Consider the following 21,047-nt stretch of genomic DNA (forward strand, 5'->3'; position numbering starts at 1 on the left):
GAGAAGTTGATAAAAACCAACCTACTCAAGTAGTTACCAACTTTGTTTTTTTTTTTTAAATTTCAGAAATAAACATTAAAAAGGTATCAGGCCAGTGGGATAAAAATCTCAGCAAAACTCATTTACTCATTTGTACATCTTTTGGGTGCAGTTCCTAGAAGGATAAAAATGACACATTGAAAAGAAGGTATTTTTGGGGTCACATTATATCTGCTACAATTTTCTGTGTTATACGGAGGAGAAGAAAAGCATGTTCAGGATTTGTTTTAAGTAAATATTTTGTCATAGAAGACAATGGTTATATTGATTTCTACTTGTAAGTTTCATAAGGTCATACTGACATTTGATGGACAATCATGCTGTTGGGGGAAAGAGCACACACTTGGAGCCATACACACCTGGATTACAATTTTGATTCTTTTGCTACCTACCTGCTGAGTGACCTTGCTGAGTCTCGGTTTCCTTATGTCTAAAATAGAGTTATAATACTCGCTGCAGAGGGGTTGTGTACTTGAGTGGGGGATGGGCATAGGAAGCTTTTCAGATAATTATCTAGAAAGTAACCAACAAATATTAGTCACCTCCTGTCTTTATAATATCCTTTCTAAGGATATTATAAGCAAGTGTATCATAAAATTTCCTTCAGCCAGTTGGTATTTTGCCATCTTTACATTGAAACAGAGACCCTTGCAGAATAATTGTTTCTCCTGTAAGCCTGAGGAAAGAAATTCAATGAAGGCTCAGATGTTCTCTGGTTATTATTTTCTTGTTTCTCCACTAGTCATTTTTACTTATAGAATATTAATATTCTTAGCCTGGATATCATGCTTTATTATTGCCTTAAATAAAGGAACTCTTTGCTTAAAACTATATATCATGTTTATGTTCCTGCTATACTGAAGTATTACTTGAAGAAAAAAGACCTTCAAGTTTTTCTTTTATTCATGAATGTTAATAATTATGGCATTAAGGTAGTTTCAACTCTCTTGAAAATTATTATAGAATTTTCATATTCTTGATTTTATGTTGTTTCTGTCTTGTAAATATTCAGCTCTTGGTAAGAACCATCACTCTCTTTACCTGCTGTGCTTCATTTAGCATTGCTTGGCCAAGTCTAGGTGTGCAGAGTGGATCCCCTATAAAGAAAGCAGTTCTTCATCACAGCTTGTCATTTCTTTATTGCCCTTGTTGGGTATCTGCTTTTGTATTGCACCTGTCCACAGATTCTGTTCAGTCTTCACGGTCCTTAAGAACTTAACCCCACCTGTTTCTTCCTTCCTCTCTGGAGATCATCTTGCAATTATGATGACTTTACTATTTCCTCCAAACTTTCAGTCTATCTTTTGCCCTCCATCATACATCCCGTTCCTAGTGGTTCTCCCTGAATGTTTACTGTTGTTGAGTGAAGGAAAATTTCCCAAAGTGTACTTCAGTCATGTCATAATTTGCTAAAAAATATTTGCTTGATTCCAGTTCCCTACTAAATTTTGCCAAAGATCTTCTTCCATTCAAGACTCTCTCTAAAGGCCTTTTTTTTTCATTTATGAATGAATTGTAAAGCAGAACTTGATACAGAGGCAATTTGCAATTGCTTTCATACTATCAAAGCTGAAAAATTTTGTGTCCTCTAAAAAATTATACTGTTACCATTCATTCTACACCATTCAAGTTCTAATAAGAGAGGAAATACCAATAATATGTCTGAGATTCTATACCAAGAATAATGTAACAATACATTCTGTATTGTTTGCTAATGGACAAGACAAACTATTGGCACTATAGAGCATGCCCCTTTGAACATTTTCCCTATAATTTCTCCCTCTTAGATAACTTAATAATTCTGATCTTCATTGTATTAAGTTCTTAATAGTGTCTGCATTCATTTTAGTGTTGAAGACAAAGCTCATTTTCTCAGACAGAAAAGAGACTAAGCTTTTCTATCAGGAAAAATTAAGAACATTATAGAATACAAGGAATATTTAACGAGCATTTACCACATGCCAGATAGTAATCCTCTGCACAGGATTTAATGTTCCAGCAATGCAGTCACTATCTTATCACTATCTAAAGTAGAATACCAGTATGGATCCTTTTAGGTTCTTTAGTCATGTCCATGGTTGCACAGATAATAAATGGCAAAAGGATGATATATTATACAAATTCACTTGTTGCTAAATACAGATCTTTTCTTTGACTCAGTGCTACCAAATACACAAGAAATCTTAAATACTTTAATAATTACTATACTAGATCACCCATTTAGGAATACAATGAATAGGAAATGTTAGCAGTGTAGATCATGTCCTTCTGACTTCTCTCCCCCATTCTCTCTCCCCTTACCCTCTGCAGTGATTTGAAGGCTGGCAAGAAGCTCTTGAGGAATATTTCACGGCTGTCCTCTTCTTCCTGTTACTTTGAATAGGCCATGGCCCTTCCTTGCTGTAAATCTAAGTACCATCCTGAAGAACGCACATATACACTCTTCTCATATCTGGGACATTGCTTCCATCATCCACACTGCACCTGCATTTGGGTGATGATTTCTAAGATATATCTCTGCAAAGCAAGCAGATCTAGGCAGATGACTTGTAATACCTGTGCCATACTCCAACTCTTAAATTTCCACAAAATTACATTGACGTCGTGCCGGAACTATTGTTTTGTAGCAAACTTTTTAAATGTGATCAGAGAGTAGGCAGATAGGTTGATTCACCCACTCTTGTATGCATTTATAATCCCTTTTCCTTCTTCTTCATCTTATCATGGAGATGACTCCGCAGAAGATTATTTTACTTGAACTGTATTTCGCCTTATTCCCACTTCTTCCTGAAAATTGCTTTCATGTTGCATTATAATTCTTTCTCTATGCTCCGTGTCTCCTTGGACTCCTTCTGATCTACAGTCTTCCAAATTCAATTTGGATATTTGACCCCTTTGATAGTTTGCCCTTCATGGCTTTTAAAGCCTTAATAATAGATTGTATAGACCATCACTCAGAGCTCATGTGTGCCTCTTCCCACACAGTCATGCTGTGTTCAGGCTCTTTGCTATGACATTCATTCCTTTGGTGCCGTGACCCAAATGTGCATTATCTTTAGGAAAAGTTAGCTCTATCAGACTAATTTATGTGCTCAGAAGTCCTTGGGTTACATTAAAAGTGCAGTTTAGCTTGTGACTATCATTGTAAAACTTTGTAAATTATATTTGAGCTACATGACTAAAGCTTATGTAGTCACATTTCCCACTTATGCAAAGTTTTGTGTTTTATTTCAGCTTTTTGAAATCCTGTATCAGCTTAGTCCTCTAGTTGGGCAGGTCAGTGGATGGAGGAGAGTTGCCTGATGGAGACCATTCATGGTCTTCTGGGAAAGTTCCTGAGAGAACAACTGCTGAATAAATATGCAAACTGACCATATTAGAGTTGAAAACATTTTTTTTTTTTTTGGAGTGGCTATTGATATTAATCAAGTAAAACATGGTTTATAGCTTCTGGAAACTAAATGCCTATGAGACGATAAAGCTTCAATTGCGGAAAATTTTAGCTAGGGAACAGAAGCCATCAGTCATCTACAATGGTTGAGTCTGGGTCATTCATGCATTTAGGTATTCTATAAACATTTGTTGAACTCCCACGTCAGACATCTTATTCTGTCCTGAGAAAACAAAGTCCTATAAAACATGATTTTGTCCTAGGGGGAAGAGAATATCTTTGGGAACCTGCCACTGTGGTCAGGACATGATTTCATATGAATGTGCATATTCTAAAAATAACTCCAAGAAGTAGGTATTATTACTTGACTCTAAAGATAAGAAATTCAAAGTATAAGAAAGTAGTGGGTTGGGATTCCAGCCAAGATCTGTTATTCCCAAAATGGAATTCTTCCAGAGGGCTATGTATAAAGCTACTTATAAAAATTATATAGTGAACATTCAATGTTTTGACCAAAATGTAGTATGAGGTTTAGGAGATGATTTGACAGAATTGGTGATATTTTAGTTGGGTTTCCAGCTCTGAGGCTGTTGATTGAATGAAGAAAGAAGTTCATTCAAGGAAGAGGTTGTGCCATGAAATAGCAGTGCAGGGTCTGTGCATTTTCTTTTAACATCTTAGTAGGTGGCCAACATTTTGGTTATATCTAAGAGCATGCCTTGACTGCCTCTTATTGAAACTGACTTCATCAAGATTGGAAATTTCTTTGTCTCTGTGTTAATACTTCAAATCCTAATGAATAGCTACATAATCTGGGGGAATTTTACTCAAAAACATTCAGAATTTTAAGAAGGAAACAGAATATTAAACCCAGTATGGCCCTTCTGAATGCCTAGGAAGTGACCTGGCAGAAGAATTGAGGCCATGTCAGAGCTATGAGGAAATGTTCTATTTACCTTTTTTTTTTTTTTTTTTTTTTAAGATTTATTGTATTTATACAAGAACCGGGGTATAGGCCAGATGCTTGGGAGGGTGAGAGGATTTATCAGAGACAGAGTGGGGAACAGAACAGCCAGACTGATGAAATACACTGCTGAGGGGAGCAGTGGGCAAGACAGGAGAGGTCTGCTCACCCATGTGGGTTGCTCCGAGGCTGGCGGGGATCGAACTGGCACTGCAGAGGCTGTAGTCAGCTTCACAGCACTGCACTCAACAGCCTGTGCCACCAGGGAGGCCCTGTTCTATTTGCTTTTATGGCTTTTCATGGAGCTAACAATCCATTAACTAATATCCGTATAAAAATGGCAAAATTTATACACAGTGCCTTTAAATACATATATGTCTAGCGTTACATATATATTTCAATATCTTGAGAAAATTTTATCCAGGAGATAGAAAATATTTTTCAAAGTCCTATCGTAGTGAGTTATTTCTTCCATGTAAAATTACAATAAACCATACAGTGTACACACCACGTCGTCTAAGAAAAAGCTTTCAAATGTAGTTCAAACCTCTTCCATGTTCATATTTTCCACTCCTGTGCCACAGCAGTTTACCACCACTATGAATTTTATATTTTGGCATTTCTTTGTTTTTACTTCACTTATGTACTGTGTATTTTAGGGACATAGCTTTTCTACTCATTCAACAAATTGGTATTGAATACCTACTACGTATATGTCCATGGTGTTCATGCTTTGAGGAACATGACAGTGAACAAAACATACATAAGTAGAAAACAACCCTGCGCACATAAAGGAGAATTAAAATTCATTTATATTAACAATCGGAGGTAATACCCTTAAGAATGAACTTAAAAGTCTGAAAACTGTAGAACACAAAAATAGACTTCACAGGATAGAAAAACTTAAAAAAATGATATATGTCAACGATATGTCACTTCTGTGTTTATTTACAATTTTAATGAGATTCCAGAGAAAAATGCCAATTCTTTCCCCTCTAGAATAGATGATTCTAACTGCATCTAAACTAGGAAGAATAGACATAAAAATACTCCAATGAAAAAAAAAGAGCAATATATATGTAGTGAGCGCTATTGGATATTAAAATATACCATAAAAATACCATGAAGCCTTGAATGAACAGGACAATGGAAAAAAATATACAAAAATTTTGTAGATGATAATGTGGTATCTCAAATCTGAAAATAAACATGAAATTTTTCTTACATGATTTTTAGATACCTAGGTAACTAAGGTTTGAGTCCATTTTCAATCTTTCCTAACTCTATATGTCAATATCAGTTAAAAAATTATCAAAAATCTGAATGTAAACTATAAACCAAACCTTGAAATGAAAAAAATTTTCTGTTTAAGTCCAGAATCTGTAAAAGAAAACATGGATAAATTTGACTTTATAAAATTTTGCATGGCAGAAATCATGATAAACAAGAAACAAAATCAAATGATATCTTGAATTTCTTTTTGCAAGTCATGTTATAGAGATCTCATCTTTTTATAGCAACCCAATAAAACAAAACATGAAAAAAGTCACACAAAAAGTACAAATAGTTTAAGCATTTGAAAAGATGTTTAATAAAACATCTTTAATAAAATGAATAAAAGCATCTTTAGTAATGAACCATTTCTTAGCTGTCAAATTGTGGAAAAATTACAGCAGTCTGAAAATAAGTATCGAACATGCACTTATAAAAGTGCACTTAGGGAGGAGAATTTGGCAGTATACATTACTGATATTTTGATCCTTAAGTCTGATAATTATAAATGTACAGTACAGGTATACCTGAATAAGTATGAAATTCAGATTTGCCAGGTCATTCTTTTTGCTACTATTCAATACCTGAGTGTTAAGGGAGAACTGTTTGAGTAGACTTTTTACATCCATGAATAGAACATAATGCAGTTTTTAAAAGAATGAGGAATTCTGTATTATGTATTAGTAATAAGGAGAAGGTATATTGTTATTCCAAAATATATTAGGAAAAGCATGCAGAATAGTGTATATTGATTGTTGATTTTTGAGTAAAATAAAGGGAAGTAAATATTTATACAAACTCCAGATGGGTTAGGCATTTGTGAAAAGTTACTTATACAGGATGAGAGAGAATGGAGGAGGAAGTAAGGAAGACAATATTTTCCTATGTGTCTTTCCATGTAGTTGTAACTTGAATCATATATGTATATTACTGACTAAAAACCACAACTCAATTCAAGAAGTCCCTGACAATTTAAAACAAATGGAAACAAATCTAACTGGGTGTTCAATTGATAACGTAACCATATGGAGAAAGAATTGATTTCAAACAACTTTAGAGTATATATTTTTGACTGCATCTGCTTAAATGATGGTGGATTATAAGGACAAAAAAGCTGCAATTATACAACAAACTTTAACCAGTAGTTAAAACTTAAATGTTTTATTTTGAGAAAACTACAGATTCACATGCACTTGTAAGAAACAAACAATTAATATTCCTTCCTCATCTAGTTTGCCACAATGGTGATAATTTAATATCACACCCAAAAATCAGCATTAGCACAATCTAGCAGCATTCAGATTTTACTAATTCTGTACTTTCCCTTTTGCGTGTGTGTGTGTGTGTGTGTGTTTAGTACTTTGTGATTTAATCATATATGGATTCATTTGACACCACAATCAAGTTACAAAACAGTTCATCACAAGGATTAATTATGCAACCCTTTTATACTCACAGATCTTTAATTCCTTTACCTGGTAAATACTAATTTCTTCTTTGTGTCCTTGTAAGGATGTTATATAAATGAAACTATATTGTCTTTTGGGAGTGGCTTAAAGAAACACCTCAGCATAAGTTCCATGTATTGTATGATATCACAAATTCATTCCTTTTTGTTACTGAGTAGTGTTCTAAATTATGAATGTGCCACAGTTTAACTATTTTCCCACTGAAGAACATCTGGATTGTTTCATTTTATAGGGGCTTAGTAATCACAAATAAAATTAATATGAACATTCATGAGTAGGTTTTTGTGTAATATAATTTTCATTTCTTGGGATGAATTTCAGGAGAGTAAGTACTGAGTTAAATGCTAAGTATACACTTACTGTGTAAGAAACTGCCATACTCTTTCCAATGTGAGGATACCATTTTATATTATTGACAGTGTATGAGTGATACATATCCTTTGTGTTACTCATGATTTTAGAAAGTATTTTACACATTGTGTACATAGTGTATAGTGATAATCTCATCATGGTTTTAGTTTACCCTTTCCTGATGGCTAATAATGTTGAGAATCTTATTTGCCATCATTTTCTCCTCTTCATGTCTTTTGCTCATTTTTTTTCTTTGAAGTTTTGTTGTTATATATTCTGTAGCAAGTCCTTTTCTCTGTAGCTTATCTTTTCATTCTCTTTATAAGATCTTTTGGAAAGCAAAGGCTTTAAATTATGTTTGTATCTTTTTTCTGACATAAAATACACATAACATCAATTGATCATTTTAAGTATATAGTCCACTGGCATTTATGAAATCTGCTGTATTCCAATCACCAAAATAAATATGACCAGTTCATCTTCATTCCCTCTCCTGCTCATCTCCTGGCCATCACAAACATGATTTCTGTGTTTTTGGGTTTCCTTTTTTTCCTGTATTTCTTGAAAATATAATGATAGACTGTTACCTTGTGATGTGACCTAATTTACGAGCCCATATTATTCTGTCAATTATTCTATAAACATTATTGTAACATGTATTGTTTTGTGCAAGTGTTAAAGTTTCTTGAGAGAGTATGCCACAATATGGAATTTTAGAGTGGTATTATAGGGTATTTCCATTTAATTTGCCAATTTTTTCAGGGTAGTCATATGACTTTACATCCCCACAAGCAGTATATGAAAATTTTTATCTTTAATTAAATATTACCAGTTTTCAATTTTTTTTGTCAAATAATAGATATGTAATGTGTCAAATAATGTGTAATTTGAAGTTTTCTTATTACTAGGAAGGCTGAACGTTTTCATATTTGGCTTCCTTGCTCTGTTAATATACTTTGCTCAAATTCTTTTTGGTTTACTGTCTTTTCAAAATTGATTTGTAGGAGGTGTTTTATATATTCAGGATATTGTTGCCTTGTTCAGTATGTGCACTGCAAATAACTTCTAGTTATAACCTATTCCATAGTTACTCTTCATATTTTATATGTTGAGTTATAGATAGAACTTCAATATTTTTGTGTAGTTGAAATATTGTTTTCTTCAGTATCTCAGATTTTGTATTTATAAAATGTAAGTAAGAGTGTTCACCTCATCTTGTGATGTTTCAATGAAATAAGGTTTGCAAAATGCTTAATACATAATTGCTATGAGTTATGAGTTCAGTAACTATTTGTTGTTATGATTAGTAAATACTTTATTATGAAAAGTGCTTCTAGGTGGAAGAAAAATAATTTTGTCTGGTACAGGAGGATGAAATGGCTGTACTAATTTACAATTCTGTCACATATCAATCTCCTGATAACCTATGGGAAAATTTGTGGGCTGTCTGCTGCAATAATACATCTTGACTTTTGTTTAGTGGAAGTTCATCTCAAAATTGTTTTAGTGAGTTGTTCCCTTTAACTTTTCCATTTAAATTTTTAAAATAAGGCTCATTTTTAAGGGAGACTGGGAAATGAAACCATTGTGCCATATATGGAAATTCAGTTCAACATGCAAATAAATCAGTATCCACTACTATAATTTTACGTGTGGATTAGGCAGAAATAATGAGCATCTAGGACAATCAAATTTAAGGAAAGCTTGTTAATGTCTCTGAAATGATTTTAGGTTGCCATTAGGCAATCAGGATTATTTTTTTTTCTTACTAGTCAAAGATATAACCAGGTAAACATTGAAAGACCAAACTTACGATAGTCACACTGTACAAAACATCTTACAAAATAAATATCTGATTATTGTATAAGGCAAGCGAGTTATAAATTTAGGCATAAAAATAAATTTAGGCATACTGATTTTTAGTCTATTTTCATAGTTGTAGTGTGAAGTTATTATATAAAGTGTTCCTGAATGCTACCAGAATTGACAATAATGGGTATTATGGTACGGAAATTCCTTTTCAGGAATGAGAACTTTATTTCTCTAACTTCTTGATGAAGTCTCAAAGCTGAGACCCTCCTCAGGAATTGCCCCTCGGTTTTTGAGATCAACCACTCTTAATATTATGCCCCATCTCTAAGGACAACCAACATACTTTGACAAGTTAAGGTAAAAAGGTCTACCCCTCTTGGCTCAGTTTTGGAAAACTGAATGTCTGTGGGATGAAAATGCATGGGATGAACTGAGATCTTTGTTCCAATTGTTTGGCAGTCAAACTTCTACTTCCCATTTCTGCTTCCCTCATTTATCAGTTGTGGTGTTTTCTAGAATATTAGTATCCTAGAAAATTAGATTATGCATTAATACTGAATATTAGATTATCTTGTGTCTGTGCATGAGTTGTAGTAACAATTTTAGAAAAGTAGATCTATTGAGATATGTTACATAATGTAAAGTTTGCATATCTGAAGCATGTAAGTTGGTAAGTTCTAACATACATGCATACTCATGTACTACACATTTTAAGCTATAGAACACTTTCACTGCCCAGAAGATTTCCTGTCCTAACCCGCTTAATTCATCCCAAAAGTAATTACTCTTCTAACTTTGATTGCAGTTTTGCCTGTTTTTTAGAGATTTTGTGTTACGCTAAACATTTTCTATTAATTCATATTGTTGACTATAGTGGTAATTCATTATGTGTGGCATTCCATTGTGTAAATATACTGCGATTTATTTATCCATTCTACAATTGGACATTTGGTTTATTTCCAATTTTTGGCTGTTATGAGTAAAATTGCTATGAACATATTTGACCTTGTCTTTCAGTACACAAAATACTCATTTCTATGAATACCCAGGAGTAGAAATGCTATTTAGGCTTTGTAGATACTGATAAATAGTTTTTCAAAGTAATTTACATCTCCACCAACAGTGTCTTCAGTTATTTGCTCTCCATGTTTACCTACACTTGGTATTGTCAGCCTTTGTATTAGTACTTATCACACCTCAAACAGTGCAGGAGCTGTATGGCATGCAAAAATCTATTTCCCTTCTTTTGTAAAATTTGCTAGCATTTTCTTATTTTTTTAAAAATAAACATTTATGTTTTAAGCATGTAACTATTCTTTGCTGGTCAATATATCCTATACAGCAGTTGCATGCTTCTGCCTATGATCATTTACCTTTAGTCTGAACAACTAGGTGGTGTGACTTTCATAACATATCTGCTGGTGAGGAATTCTTTCATCTTGTTTCTCTAAAGTCACCCATGTATTTACTTTGATTTTAGAAATTTATCTTTTTAATGGATATTTTTGAGAAAAATTAATATACTGTAAAGTTCTTCCTCTTAAATTGTACATTAAGTGGGTTTCAATATATGCGCAAAATTGTATCACTATCACTACTTTCTAATTTCAGGGCATTTTTTCCCTCCTGTGGAAACTTGATATTCATTATCAGTCACTACTCAGTCCCCCTTTCTATTCCCTAACAACTGCTAATCTCTTTTCTGTGTTTTTGATTTGCCTGTTTGGGATATTTTATGCAAATTGAGTCATACAATGTATGGTCTTTGCATCCATTCTCTCATTTAGCATAATGTTTTCATAATAAATTCTGTACTTATTTTGTGTAGCCAGTGAAGTCTGTGATTTGTTAGTTTAGTGGCCAGCTGACAATTTGACAAATATTTTCTTAACTGCATAAGCCTCCGAGTCACCAGAGCCTCACTGAAGGGCTCTGTGTGGTTGGACATACCTCTCAACAACTCAGCTGGGCAGCACCAACTCTGTTATTCTCTCTCTCAGCTTCCACAGAGTCCTGTGGTCAGCAGAGGTGAGAATATCTCAGATCTTTCTATGTGGGTAGATCTACCTGTGTGACCTTCTAGATTCCCAGGAATATATCTGAGCTTTTCTAATCTCCCGTTCACATTTCAGTCTTCAATTTTCCCTTTCAATCTTTTTAGTTTCCTTGTATTTTGCCTCAGCTATTATCTACCACCTCAGGAGACCACCAAACAGGTCAAATAATAACAGTATGTCCTTTAGAGAAAGCTCCTTTTGATTTTTTGATGAAGTCCTACTTTTTTTACTTTGATTCAAAAAATTCTTTGACTAATCCAAATTTTGACTATATTCTGCTTTGTTTTTCTATATAAGTAAACATTTTAAATTCTCTGTATACTCCTGTGAATTATTTTGAATTAAAATTTTTGTATGGAATAAGGCAGGGGTTGAGATTTTGTTTTCAAATGGGTATCCAGTTATTGCAGAACAATTTATTTAAAAAGCTGTTCTTCACCCATTGAAATGCTTGGCACCTATGTCTAATATCAGCTAACCAATTGACACTGGTGTGTGCTGTTAATTTAGCTCTTGTCTCACAAAGCCATAAAATTCTCAGATTTTTTAGATAAGTCAGCAGAGAGAAACTTTAAGAAAGTGAAGTTTTCCTCTGCGTAAATACCTAGGAGTGGAATTGCTGGATCATATGGAAGCTCCATCTTCAGCAAGTTAAGGAATCTCCACACAGCTTTCCATAGTGGTTGGACCAGTTTGCACTCCCACCAACAGTGCAGGAGATTTCCTTTTTCACCACATCCTAGTCAACATTTGTTGTTGCTAGTTTTTTTAATATGTGCCATTCTCACTGGTTTAAGAAAGTATCTCATTGTAGTTTTGATTTGCATTTCCCTAATTATAAGTGATGCTGAACATTCAAAAGGGCACCTGCACCCCTATGTTTATTGGAGCACTATTTACAATAGCTAAGCTATGGAAACAACCCAAATGCCCAAAAATAGATGACTGGATCAAGAAGATGTGGTACATATACACAATGGAATATTACTCAGCAATCAAAAAAGTTAAACTCATACAATTTGCAGCAATATGGATGGAGATGGAAGGGATCATGCTCAGTGAAATAAGCCAGAAAGAAAAACAAAAAAATATTGGATGGTCTCACTCATAGCAGGAATTTAGAAAACCTAAATAAGTGACCAGGAAAAAGACTAATTATAATAAAGCAAAAATCAACAAGCAACTGCGGGCCAGAGTCACACTGTGGGGGGGCAGGAAGGAGGGATTAGGGTCCGGGTGGGGGGAGGGTGGGAATTGTGTGGGGAATATGGCCAAGATGAAGATGCATACATTGTGCAAAAATGAAAAATGATGTAAAAATATATATAAAAAATAAAAAATAAAGTTACAGACTTGGAAATAAAAAAGAAAGTAAAGTTTATTTAAAGGAAGAAAGTACTTGGGAAGGGCAAGAAAGCTGTTGTGGGCCCATGTCTAGGTGTATTTAAACCTTTTTCTCTCTTATCTTGGAGTTTACTTCCCCTGTCCAAGGTCTTATTGTCTTGAGTTTTACTGTTTTTGTTCAGTCCTCTTGGATTTTCTGTCCTCCATCTCTGGGGTATGTTTTGGTTAACACCTCTCAGAATTTACTGTCTTTTTCTCAGTAGCCTGATTAACTTTCCCTAAGTTCCTGCCTGCACTGTCCCTGAAGCTGTCTAACCCTAACTTGCCCTGGGACTCACAATGTGTGGGTCTATTTCTGAAATCCTGTCCTGTGTTCTATAAGCCTTTCCTTATAGAACTTCACACCTTATTGAATATTGAATATTGTAGCTTTATAGAAAATCTTGAAATCAGGAAGTGTGAGTGCTCCAATTTTGTTCTTAAAGAATAGTTTGTCTATTTTAGGTCTTTTTTGTATTTCCATATACATATTGATGCCAAGTTAACAGTTACTTTTAAAAATCCCTTTTGATACATTGATTGAGATGGCACTTTAAATGAACTGTAGCAGAATTTTTATCATAACAGTATTCAGTCTTCCAATCTGTGGACGTGATATCTATTTTTTTTAATACATAAAATTTTTCTTTCTGGCTTTGGAAACAACCCAAATGCCTAAAAATAGATGACTGGATCAAGAAGATGTGGTACATATACACCATGGAATATTACTCAGCATTCAAAAAAGATTAACACATGCAATTTGCAGCAACATGATGGCTCTGGAAGGGATCATACTCAGCGAAATAAGCCAGAAAGAAAAAAGAAAAATACCAGATGGTCTCACTCATAGCAGGAATCTAGAAAACTTAAATAAGGGACCAGGAAAATGAATAACTATAAGAAAGTGAAAATCAAAATCAACAAAAAACTGTGAACCAGAGACACTCTATGGGGGTAGGGGGTGGGGAGGGGAGGGATTGGGGTCAAAATAAGGGGGCTGCAATTGTATGGGGAATATAAAAATAAAATTTATTTAAAAAAAAGAAAAATTTTTTCTTTCTGGTAGATTCCTTAGGATTGCCTATCTAAATAATCTTGTCAATATGGACAACTTCATATTATATATAAAAAATATATACTTTTTATATTTATATAATATAAAAAGACATATTTTTCTGTTTTTCTTGCCTTATTGAACTAGTGATGACTTTGAATATAATACTGGATGAAAGTTGTGAAAGCCATTTTGAATTCAAGGGAAGTAATTTTCATCAGATTGAGGGGAGAAGCTTTTCATCAGATTGAGGAAATTTGTTTTATTTTCTGGCATGGACCATTTTTATTATGAAATAGGAATTGAATTTTGTGAAGTGATTTTTTTCTGCATCTTTGGACAAACATGTTTTTCCCCTTTGTCCTGTTAATGTAGTGTATTGTTTTTCAAATGTTTAACAACTCTTTTGTCTTGGGGATGAACTTCATGTTTTCACAGGCTGTCTTCCTTTATTGCTTAATATCAATTATAAACATGTTATTTTCTGCCGGTGTTTGTGAGGACTGTTGGCCTATCATTTATTTTCTTGAATAATATTAGGATAATTCTGATCTAACAAAACAAGCTGAGAAATTTTCTATTTTCTGAGTGTTTATATGAAATTATGAAATTGTGGTCTTTTCTAACTTTGTATAATTTCTTTCTTTGCTTTTTAGAATTCATTAGTGATAACTTTTAAGCCTGGGGTCTTCTTTCTGAATGTTTTTGTAGTGAATATCTTTGCAAATAGTTAAAATATTTGTATGGCTATTAAGATTTACAAAAAGTGTAGGCTTTGGTAAGTTGTATTTTTCTGAGATCAGATGAGATCGGGTACGTTCAGGGTGGTATGGCTGTAGACTAGTAAGTTGTATTTTCAAGGAATTTTTCCATTTTATACAGGTTACCTAATTATTGGCATGAGGTTATTTATAATATTCTTTTTATCTAGTGAATGTTTTTTAGCAGTTATTGTACTTTGTACTTATATGTGATACATTCTTTTCAGCTTTTGTCAATATCTTTATTTTGCCTTATTTTGGGGACTGTTAATTGAATACAGAATTTCCAGTTGATAGATTTTTCTTTCAAGACTTTAAAATTGTTATTCTTTAGTCTTTGGCTTCCTGTGTGTCTGAGAAAAGTTGGTTATCATTTGTATGATGTTTCCCTGTGTGTGAAGTGTCACATTTATTTGGTTCCACTTACTTGTGTGAACACGGTCAAATTTCATTCTACCCTTTTTCCTAGGCTGAAGTCCTTTTGTTATAGGGCAGGGAGAGGGGCAGCCCAAACCCCGCAAACCTGCCTATTCTATGTAGGGTTCTGCCATCCGCCGCATCAACACAAAACATGAGACTTTAATGGGAAGGAACTTTAATACAATTAAGAACAATTCAGGAAAGGCAAAGAATCTAGTTTCTAAATCAAGCACCCAAAGTTACCCGTCCCCTCTTGGGTAAAACTCCATCCATATGGGATTGGCCCAGAACAAGGCCCCAAAGCCTGCCACAAGTCTAAGGCATCTTCCAGTGGGGACCCTCATAAAAGGGTCAGAAACAACCAGACAAACCCGGAAGGAAAAGAGCAAAATCAAAATCAAGATAAAAGCTGCCATTGTCACCTCCCCACGGGTCTCACCCACATCTGTGTCACCCAGTCCATGACCAAAAGACAAGCTCAGTTTCTTCACGTGTCTCTAGGCTCCATGCGCCTCCTCCAGGTCTCCTGGCTCCATCCTGCTTCCTTCCTCAGTCCCTTCTGCAGCTTCTCCTCTCCCTTCTCAGCTCCACCCTCCTTTGGGTGGGGCAGGGAACCTGGAACTTCCCCCTTTCCTGGGGACCACCCTGTTACACTTTGAGTTTCAGCTAAATATATATAGAGTAGTATATCGGAATTTCCACCCTTGGTGGACACTAGACATCCTTTGTTGCTTGGACCTTCAAAACTTCAGAACCATACTCTAATTTATAGTCATTGTATCTGAGAAACAACCTGAGAAAACATAATTTGAAAATTTAGACTCATTTCCTTGCAGTCCTTCTAGTCTTCACCTGGATCTTGAACCAGTAGATCTTCATTTTGATGCTTTAATGCTTAGCTCTTTGATGCTTAGAGAATGTTTTTAAGGCCATCTGCCTTAGTAATTGCATTCATTGGGAGGATTAGTCCATGTGACACAGTCACCTATCAACGAATAGTGGAAATCCCACTTGTGCTTTGTCATTAGATTAGTACATATACATAATATTGTTTTGTATCATTTCCATTTGAAGATTGAGAAAAGAGATACATGCTCTTTATTCCCACTTAGTAAAACATATATATATATACACACACACATATACACACATAATTCATAATATCAAAATTCTTTATGTGGAAGTACTCAAAGCTTTAAAGGATAAAACAAATACATGTAATTTGAAAAGCTATAAAAATAGAAATTTTCTTGACTTTAAAATTCATATCTATAAAAGCTTCACATGATATAGAAATTAAATGAAAAGTAAAAGTTCCCCATAATTTGGGTACACTTAGAGATAAAGCCATCTGTGAGTTGTCTGTTGAACACATATTTTTTCCTTTTGAGAGTCATTTAGACAGCTTTAAAATGATTACATCATAATAGCCATGTTAATATAGCTGGACTTGAATGTCCTTATATTTATGAGATTCTTTTCTCTGGTTGATTCCCAATACATTTTAACATGTGAAGGACTCTGGAAAAAAAGCAAAAAACCTGTAGTAGTGTTGTTTAACTCTGCTTCCCCAAAGTTTTGCCATCCAAAGTTTTTCTTTTTACATAATATTTGTAACATCCTATGGAATTTGTATTCTAAGGAACAATCTTTGATAAATAGTGATTTTTACTTTTGATTTCATATGTATTCTGTTAACATTATTTTTAAGTGGAATAGATAATTTGAGATTCCAATCTAGGAGAGTGAGAAAGTAAAATTAACCATAAACAGAATGGCAAATGCATTAAAAAAGTCATTCCTCTATTAGTTTACTTAGATTGCTGTAACCAAGTATCATAAACTAAGTAGCTTAAACAATGAATTTATTATTTTGTAGGTTTGGAGGCTAGAAGTCAGGGGCCAGATACCAGAAGGACTCATTTTTTTTTTTTTTTTCCATCCTGAGGACCATGTTGTGAGGGAGATCCTATTCTATACCCCTCCCTGGCTTCTGATAAGTTTTGGCATTCCTTGGTTTGTAGGGGAATCATCCTAATCTCTGCCTTCATCTTCATGTGGCAGTCTCCCTGTGTACATGTTCTGTGTCCAGATTTCCTCTTTTCATAAGGATAATAATCAAAATGGATTATGACTCACTCTAATAAGCTCATTTAACTAATTATATCTGTAATAACCCTATTTCCATATAGGTCATATTTAGATACTGGAAAGATCTTAATATATAAATTTGGGGTGAGATAACAATGTTTCTGAGGGAAAAGATGCCCACTATATAAATTCTATTAAATCAATTTCTCCATGCTGGTCTACATTCAAGTGAATGGGATATAATTGATGGTAGAGGTTCTGCTTATTCAAAGATGGCAGGGGAGGCTCTATACTGAGAATAAGATCATGGGGTAAAGACAAAAATGATGAGAAGGAAATACATTTTCTACAGAAGAAACATTAACATACTAAACTTTAGGTAGTTACTTGAATCTCCAGGTATATTTTAGTTACCAACAAATGATTTATCAACTCTGTACTGTAATATACTATATCATGGATAGCTCATTTAAAATATACAGCTCATTTAAATTTTATTTATACAAAATCAGTAGCTACTCTAGAAATAATTATTTAACTGTAACGTTTTAGTATTTGTTCAGTCTGGAATCTCAAAGAGCATATGGATAATGTCTGTTTAGTAATGTGGAACACCTGGCACAAAATATGTGTAGGATGCTGCATTAATAAATATACTATATGTTGTGGAACTTCTGAGTAAAACCTTTGTTACCTGATAAACAGGAAACACCTGTTATCTTATGAAAGTAACTTACAATTAGGCAACCTATTGGGTAATAATTCCTATGGCAAAAAGACTATGAAATTACTATTTTTTTTAAAGATTGATTTATGCATACAAGAACTGGGGTTTAGACGAGAGGTGAGGGGTTCAGAGAATTCACCAAAGAAGAAGTGAGGAGCCAGAATAGGCACATCTGCTGAAATACACTGCTGAGAAAAGCAGCAGGCAACACATGAGAGGTCAGCTGTGCCATGTTGATAGTGCTGTGTCTGTAACCCCTGTGCCACCAGGGAGGCCCCTGGAATTATTTATTTAGCACTTGAATCAATGGCTCTCATTCATTTTCATTTCCCTAAATTCCCAGCATGGAGAACTGTGAATGGTGAGTGTTCCTTGTGTGTTTATGAACTATTTTGAGTGAATTAAAGTGTGGTATGGTATTAGATAAAGATGGTGCTCATTTCTAGTCACTTTCATTATCAATTCTCTTACATATGACAAATTTTATACTTTGATATCAAATCCTAATTCTAGCACTTATTAGTTGTGCTATTTTTAAGTTACTAAAATATTTTGAACCTTTGTTTCCTTTTCTGCTAAGAGGGGATATTAGTATTATACCAGCAAGTTAAGAGTGAGAAATAAACTACTTAAATATCAAATATTATTCTGCTTCACATAGCTGAATGCAACTGCTTCATACTGTCCTGCATACATTAATCAATCCATTCTGTAACCAAGAGACAGCATAACCTCTCAAAAATCAAAATCTTGTTGTGTACCTGCTCTACTTAAAATCCTCCGGTGCTGCCCTATTGAATTCCAAGTAAAGATTTCTTAGAGCCAGATAAAATCCTTCAAAATCTGACTTTGTCTCCTCTTCAGTAATGTGATGGTTAATCTAATGTGACAGGTTGCCAAGATTAAACATTATTCTAGGTATGTTTTGTGCAGGGATTTCTGAATGGGTGGACTGAGTAAAGCAGAATGCACAATAAACATGCATATATAATTGGTCCTGTTTCTCTGGAGAAACCTAATACAATTAACAATCCATATTCTAATTCTCCTTTACTTGTCATGTAAACTCTTTACAAATTTTGTGCCACAATGCATCTGCCTTTACCAGTCCTCTTTTCAGTAGTCCTCTCTCCCTTAACTCTTCACTTTCTTTTTCCTTGCTCCGTGGTTCACTTGATTAAATCTTACCTTTCCTTTAAGTTGGATTTTTCACCTGAAAATGCCACTGGGAAAACTTTGCATTTGTCATGACCGAGCCATGTGTTTCTCCTATAGGCCCTATGGCACTCTATGCTTTTGATTCTGGAATTCATATCTCCTATATGCTCCTCCACCAACTTGCAAATGTTACTTTATGCATATATCCCTGTGTTGTCCCTGAGTCTGTTATTTGATGAATATTTTTGAATGAATACATGATTGAATATAAGATTTTATAAAAATCATGTACTGCTATTGGTGAATACATGTCAAGGATAAACTTTCATTTGAACATTAGGTTTTTAGTGCATCAGAAGCTCTTTTGTAATAACAATTAAAGTAAAGAGATCATAAAGACATTGTTTTTTCAAATACTCATTGTTATCCTGAGCTTTTATATCACATGAGTTATTGTATTTGGTTAAAGGCAAGAAAATAATTAAAAGAAGTACACCCATTTTAACTTCAATATCTAATGTGATTAGCTGGAAGTTAAATTTAAACTGTAATTTCCTAAACTAACTTAATTTTATGATTATTTTCAATTATGTAAAACATATTAAACAAAACTTGATGTGCATACCAGCAATAAAATTTAATTTCAGGTGGGTCAAGACAGGGTCTTGTAGCATAGCAGTGTGATGTTAAGAGTCATAGCACGTTACCTTGAGGACAGCAAACCACATCAGAGGAACTGGTCATTCTGAAACAGGCATGCAGAAGAAGCCTGCTGAAAAGTCCACTTTAACCATTTTTTAAAAATTGAAGTAACATTAATTTATACCATTAATTTATATCATTTATTAATTTATACCATTGTAAGTGTCAGGAGTATAGTTTCACACCTTTAGAACTGTACACACCACACCATACCCACTACCAAAGGTCTAGTTATCTACCATCACCTGACTGAGCCCTTTAACTGTTCCACCTACTCCTCCACCCACTTTCCAATGGTTTCCATCTTTCTTTTGGTCAGAGTTTAAGGGCTTGTTTGTTCATATGCATTGTTTCTTTATGGTCCACGTATGAGTGAGAGCATACGGGTTTTGTCTTTCTCTTTGTGACTTAGTTCACGTTTCTTTTTTGATGTCTTTGATCAGTTGGCAAAAATAATTTTGAAAAAGGTTATTGGTGTACTTAGTTTCAGTTACTATCACAGAGAATGAAACTATAATTCAGTGGCCGAATAAGTGATAGTTCTCGAGATCTTGATGATGTATGTTGTGCCCATTTTAGTCACAGGCGATTCTTTTTCAATAGGGACACACACTTTTTTCTGACATCATACTTTCTCATAGTTGGGACTTCTAATATTCAGTTTTCCATCATGTATTAAAAAGGTTTCCTCTATTTTTCTTTTATTCTTTGTAGATTGGATAATCCTGAGATGCCAAATATGCTAAAGTTGTTTTTTATCTCCAGAAGTTAAAGAGCTTTTGCATAAATCATATTACAAACAATACTAATTCTTAGCTTTATTTCAAAGAAGCATTGTTTAGCCTTGGTATACAATAAAATAACAACTTTGACAACTTTAAAAAAAAGGACAAATATTTGGTCCACATAGCAAACACATTAAATTTCAACGCCATGGGGTGGGACCAAGACATGATATTATTTTAAATCTCCCTCAACTGATTATAATGTGCAGCCAAGAATGAGTCTCAGTGCTGCAGGACCCATATCAGCTGAAATCAGAATCGCTTCTTCCAGTCTTAACTCTAAATCTAATGCCCCAGATCATCCTGATATCAATTTTTATTTTTCACTTTTAAAACTTCTTTTTCATCTCTAAAAAAGACACCAGTGTAGAAACAATTAAAGGAAGGTGATAAAAGGCACCTGTGACTCTGATGCTTAAGAGAGATGGATTGCGGACCATTGAACAATTTTATAGTTTAAAAATATTAAGTTTAAAACTTAAAACTTTTAAGTAAAATTGCTGTTCATGGTAGTAACAGCGGAGTCTCTGTTCACTATTTTAGAATTAAATTGAGCTGGAGGAAATATGAAGAAATTACCTGGTTTAAACACTTTTTAAATTCAGAAT

The sequence above is a fragment of the Talpa occidentalis genome, unplaced genomic scaffold, assembly GCF_014898055.3.
Source record: "Talpa occidentalis isolate TD23 unplaced genomic scaffold, MPIMG_talOcc4v2.1 talOcc4.3, whole genome shotgun sequence".
NCBI lineage: Eukaryota > Metazoa > Chordata > Mammalia > Eulipotyphla > Talpidae > Talpa > Talpa occidentalis.